This window comes from Artibeus jamaicensis, unplaced genomic scaffold (genome assembly GCF_021234435.1).
Source record: "Artibeus jamaicensis isolate MK-2021 breed Jamaican fruit bat unplaced genomic scaffold, CSHL_Jam_final scaffold_3151, whole genome shotgun sequence".
In the NCBI taxonomy this organism is placed as follows: domain Eukaryota; kingdom Metazoa; phylum Chordata; class Mammalia; order Chiroptera; family Phyllostomidae; genus Artibeus; species Artibeus jamaicensis.
Window position 1 is genome coordinate 6,612,659 of NW_026522037.1, and position 6,000 is coordinate 6,618,658.

Genomic DNA, 6,000 nt, shown 5'->3' on the forward strand with positions numbered 1-6,000 from the left:
CAGCGGTGGAGGGGACTTGGAGAGGAAGCATTTACTGCTTAAGTAAGAGTCCCTTTAAATATTTATCCTCACATCAGTAATTACATCAGTGCTGGGAGGGGCCGGCGGAGGTCAGGGCGACCGATGGGCAGGTGGGAGAGAGACAGCGGGGTGTCTGCACAGAGCCCGCAGTGGGGTGCCGGGTGGGGGCTGCCGCCCGTGCTCTGGTGCAATGCTCACTGCAGGTCTGCAAAAACCGCCCCCGTCACCGTGCCCAGTGTCTCAGATGGTGAAACCAACTCAACTCTCAGAGGAAAGTCACTCCAGTGCCAAGCCGGCTTGTGCCAGGAAGACTGAGAGGCAACAGGCGTGCCAGAGGGGACCCTGTGGCCCTGTGGGTAGGTTGTGCCATTTTCCTCCAGCTAGCGTCAATGACAGGAAAGGCATGGGACCCCCTGCCCACGTCCCCCCCCAGGTTATCTCTCTGCTGCAGGAGGGCAGTTCCTGTTACTTGGGCATCACCCTTACATTCCTGTGGGCGAAGCGGTGGTGAGCAGACCCATCCCCGTCTGTGCCTTGGTTTCCTCGTCTGGCCTCGAGGTATTGGAAGGGGCCCAAGGACACAGGAAGACACATGACTAATATTCAGTTAGGTGGTCTGTGCGGCTGCGACGTCAAATCCTGTCCCCTCTAACCTCCCATGAGGGTGGCTACACACAAGAAGACTTGTCAGATTTTTAAAACAGTGAAAATGAAAAGAAGGGATTGGAATACAAATTCAAATGGACTTGATGAGAACAGGACCACGGCCTGAAGGAAACCAAGCAGGTCCCTAAAAAGGCCTCATTTAGTGCAGGCAGGTGCTCAGAGGGCCGGGTGGCTGGGCAAAGCCCCGCCCCATCAACGCCCCTCCCCCACCACACTTACATAACAGCAGAAAGATGGGACAGGAAGGGGCCACTACAGGGTGAGGGACATTCTGGCAAATGTCTTCAGTGTCTTAAAGGATGCAGTGTCTCAGCTCCCTTCTGGGTCTCAAACATAATAAAAATACTACATCACACCAGCACGTACACTACACTTTCCAAAGCGCTCTCCCATCTTTGTCGCTTTTATCCTCGGCATTTTGTTTCAGTTTGCAGACCAGCAGACTGCAGCTCTGAGTCACTGGACTCATTCAAAGCGACACCGGCCAGGGTCTGCTCCCCACTGCTGCTGGGGCTTCTGCTGACTCAGCAGAGTCTAGGCATCTCACAGCAATAGTTTGAGTGGCTCAAAAATTACTAAGGGGTGGCTCCCAGGAGGCAAAGCTGAGCCTGGAAATGGGGCTTAGGACCCATCTCTGCTATGACCCCCTCACGACCCCAGCTAGGCAGGGCCAGGGGGCAAACCCAACCCAACAGGCCCAGCAAGAGAAACTGTACACTGGGTATGACAAAGAAAGGATGGCGAAGAGGCTGAGGGGGGCTACATGGGGCCAGACCCCATGGATCTGCCCGTGCACAGCTGGGGGAAGTCCAGGTTCAGTGGCAAGGACCTTGGAAGAGTGAGCTAGGTGCCATTTTTGACCAGGACTCACTCCACCCCATCACCTCCTTCCTGATGGAGAGGAAGTCCTGCAGAGGTTGCTCAGTGCCTAGGATGCAGGTGTTCTCTGCACCACCCCCTCCCTCACGAGAGGGAGCCCAAGTTCCCACTCCTCACCTACCCCCCACCTGGGCAGCAAGAGCCTCCCTTCTTCTGCTCCAGACAGGATGTGGGTCAGGGGCCTGGAAGAGGCAGCCCTCCCCACCAGCGACGCAGATGGTCCAAAGGACTGTGGAAAATGTTTTCAGGAATCAGAGGCTGCAGAGGCTAGATGTGACTGTAAAATCAGTACTGTTTCTACTCACAGTTGGGGAGACCTTGCGACCCCCACCCTTAACCTGTGCCCCCCCACCCTGCCTGCCCCCCACCAGAGCTCTTCTCAGCCAGTTGCACCAAGCACAGAATCCCAGGAACCCAGACCAGGGACAGGAGCTGGGAGAGGCCCGGCTGCATCCTTGAAGGTGATGATAAGACTCAGTACCTATCAAGGAGGCAGTACGAGTGGTGGTCAGACCTGTGGGCTCCGGAGGCAGACAATCTTGTTTCAAAATCTCCCCCAGCGAGACGTGTTTGCCGGGAGACCAGAAGCCGTGTCTGTGTTGTGCACCACAAAGCCCCCAGTGCTTAGAATAGAGCCTGGCCCACAGACAGCGGTCGATATTTTATTAATAAACCAGTGACTCCAACCTTCTGCTTCTTTAACCTTGCCCCGGGTACTTCATCCCTGAGTCTCAGTCCCCTCCTCTGCAAAACGGGACGAAAGCGTACTTACCACGCAGGGTGGTGGTGAGGATTAAACGGGAGACCAGCTACGGCTCTCGGCACTGTGCTTAGTAGATAGTAAGTTTTCAGCAATAGCAGCTAATTGGCAGTTCCTATGTGCCCGACACCGGGCGGCGCACGCCGCGTGCGTTACTTGCACATGCGTACTCGCACATGCGTGCGTTTGCGTGTGTGTACGTGCATTGCGTGCACCCGCTCACCAGCTCGCACCTGCGAGCTGTATGCGTGCCTGCGTGCATGCGCACGTGCTTACACCTAGTCTCAGGTTATTCTCCCAGGAGGACAGCTCCATTATTACATTATGTCTATGGTTGAGGACCGTGAGCCACAGAGAGGAGCCGCCGGCGTCCAACATTGTTTTGCTGGGAAGCGGTGGTAGGAACCAGGTTTTCAAGCCCACTCTGCTTCTTCAGCTTCGCTCTTAAAGCTCAGAAATTGCTTACTCAGAGGCCTTCTGCAAACAGCACTGTACTGTCTTGGGTCGTAATGCAGAGGACAAGGCAAGTCTCCAGGAATCCTTTTTTTTTTTTTTTTTTTTTTTGCATCTGACACTCACTTCCAAAGCCTATGCCCACTGGCAGTGGCAGGGTGACAAATGAGTTGACCAAGGATACAATGATCAATCCCTGAGTGTGGGACCTGGGGCCAGCCTTGCACCTTGCAGCCATGAGGAAACAGGATGGGCTGGAGGAGTTCACAGCCCCCCCGGAAGGGCCTCTCAGCCTTCTGTCCCCCGGCCCCACCCCAATCTTCCAGGTCGCTAGCCCCATCCACAGGAGCAGATGCTGATTCTGTAGATCTGCTGGAAGGTGTGGTCCCTGAACCATTGACGAGCACCCTGGGTAATTCTGTGCAAGTGTTCTTTCTACTTTCGGAAATTTGTGGAAATAAATAAAAAAGATCTTCCAAATCGTTATGTTCTCTAGGGTTATCTATTAACCGGGAGGGAAGGGGAGAGCAGGCTGATTTGGCTTTTCAAGGAAGAGGAAAATGCCAAAGAGTTGTCATCTCTGGGGGCGTCCCGGACTCACCCATTCACTGCCAGTCCCCCGCCCCTCCAGTGCCATCCTGTGGCATACCCTCCACGGGACTTGCTGAGTCACCTGTGAGGCAGCCACCCAACACTTTAGGGCAGGGAACATTAAGCCTAATGAAGGGAAGGAGCAGGGAATCTGAGCTCCTTCCTGTGTCCGGCTCCTCCCTCCTCCCCCTTTGCTTCCACTGGAAAAAAGGAAATTGCCACTAATTGCTCCTTGACAACCCCTGCTGCTCCTCAGTCATTTCTTTCTTGCTGAGATTGTAATTAGGGAATCAGTGCGTTTAAATAGAAAATCCAGGAGCAGCACAGAGCTGTTGTATTTCAAACACTGTTCTGTCTCACGTTCCATTGTGAGCAGAGGTAGCAGGTGAGGCCCCCTGTCAGCTGAGAGCACAGGCCCTGGGCTCTCCTGCAAAGGTGCAGAAGCAGCAGCGTCAGAGATAAACTGTTTGCTGTGCCCTGCAGGCTGGGCCAGAGGCTTTCTGAGTCTTATCACCTCCACCCTGGTTTGACTCCCGTGTTACAGATGGGGAAATGGACTCTCAGAGAGACCTCTGCTTGCCCAAGGTCACACAGTAAATGACAGAAAAGGCACTTACCGCCCCATGTGCCTGAGCCTTCGGCCCATGCATTTTATCCTGAAATGTGACTGCTTTCCCAGTGGAGTGGGGGCCTGTGCCCCCGACCTGAGAAAAGTTAAGGTTGTGCGGCCCGATTCTTCCCCCACCCAAGTCTGGAGGCAGCCACAGACTGGCCTGGGTCTGGCTTCCCTCCAAAGGCCAAGGGGCAGCTCCTGCTGGGGCTGAGAGACAGGAACAAAATTCCATTTCTCCTGTGAGCTGAAGCTGTGGCTTCTCTCTGGATAACGAACTAGACCGTCTGCCCTCCGCCCCCCCCCCCCATCCTCGCAGCAGTGGGTCTGGGCGGGAGGACCCTTAGGGTCAGCTGCATCTCCATGTTAGAGACAAGGAGTCAATCAGAGGCCTCGCAGAGAGAAAATGACTTTGGTGGAGATGCTTCAGCCAGCTCTTAGCGGAGGGAACCAGATTCAGGTGCCTCCCCCAGTCCCCACCAGGATGGAGCTGCTTCTCTGGGTCTCGCAGGACTGGGTATGGGTGGTCCAAACAGAAGGTCAGCACATCCGCAGTCAGGGGAGGAAAGGAAGTTCATGTTTCTTGGTCACACATGATAATAGTGGCTGCGAACAGGAAGGGGCTTGGGGGCCACTCTCTCAGCAGTGACTTTCTGCTTTGTCTTTCTAAGCATCCTCTTCAAAGGAAAAGCCTGGGAGTCTGTGGCCCTCACCTGATGGTGATGTGAGGACCAGCTGGGATCACGGGCCAGGGCCGTGCTCCATACAGGTCAGTTATGAGCAGAAACTCTGCTGCATCTCCCTGTTTAATAATATACTAACGGCATTAACAATTCTTGTAACCACCCTGTGAGACTTTAATGCTTCCATTGGCCATGGGAAAACTGAGGCTCTTGGAGATTAGGAAACTTGGTTCAGCTAGACATCTCCTAAGCAGGATTCCAATTCAGGGCTGTATGATCCTGGGCCCTCACTGCCCGCGCCTCCTCCCCAACCCCTGCCAACACAACATGCCATTTCTAGCTTGGGGACAGCAGTAGGACAGAGTTATCCAGCGGACAGGGGGACACAAGGCACCCAGACAGATCACGCCATGCCCTGGGGCTCTAGGACAAGATTCAGTGTTTAGGCCACTGTAGTTTTCGATGGCCCCGCACTGCAGGAAAGATGCAGAAGGTACTAGATGTCCTATAGGTCCAGAACGGAGGCCGGGACCTGCTGTGTAGCTGGCCCTGGTTCTCATGGAACCTTCCCTGGCTGCCAGTCCCCTGCGGCGGGGGCTCTTTTATTTAGTAGTAAATAAGGAAAAATTCCTCAGAAATCACAACGTGCAGTGAAGAAATCTTAAGCCCTCTTCCCTCCCTTCAAATCTTGTGATTTTGCCAAATACTAAGAACTGTCCCACTTCTTCCTTGCCCTTGGCCATTAAGGTTTTTGGCCCCTCTCCTCTCCCATCTCTCACTCCTGTGCCTCTGTGTCTACTTCTGCCTCCCTGTTTCCCTCCGTGCTTCTGGCTCTGTTTCTTGGCTTGTGCACACCTGAGTGGGTTAATCTCAGGTCAGGAGGAACCTCCGACCCTCGCCTTTCCCGCCCTCCCCTCCAGAGCCCCGTCTTTGTCGCCGCACACGGCCTGGGCCCCCCACGGGCTCCGCACCTCGGCCACCCCTGCACCTACCGCTGTAATTTCCCCGGCCTCAGAGACGCACAGCTACGCCTCTCTGCGCGTGTTCCTCGGTGTAAATGCACATCATCCCCAGCTGGGAAGGGCAGGGTCTTAATTGACTGTGTCTCCGCAAAGCGAAAACTTTTTAACCAGGAGGTGCACTCTTCATCTTCCCACCTGGAGTGAGGGGAGAGAGAGAAGGTGATGGGCAGGGGGAGAGGCTGCAGAAGGCCCACGAGAGTGGCATCCCTCTCTCTCCCGCTGTAGGTAATGAGTTTAAATAAGGTTTTCCACTGTACTGACAGAGAAACCGAGGCTGCAGGAAACTCCATGACAACGCTAGGGAGGGTGGCCTTC

At 54.7% G+C, this 6,000-nt stretch overlaps 1 protein-coding gene across 1 annotated transcript in view; it reads right to left on the reverse strand.

The window, feature by feature from the left end:
• Positions 1-5,726, reverse strand: part of KCNIP1 (potassium voltage-gated channel interacting protein 1) — a 245,128-nt gene extending 239,402 nt beyond the window's left edge. The window contains exon 1 of the mRNA XM_037127902.2: positions 5,687-5,726. The gene's annotated coding sequence lies outside the window, so the exon portion shown is untranslated. The remainder of the gene's footprint in view (positions 1-5,686) is intronic.
• Positions 5,727-6,000: the final 274 nt, after the last annotated feature.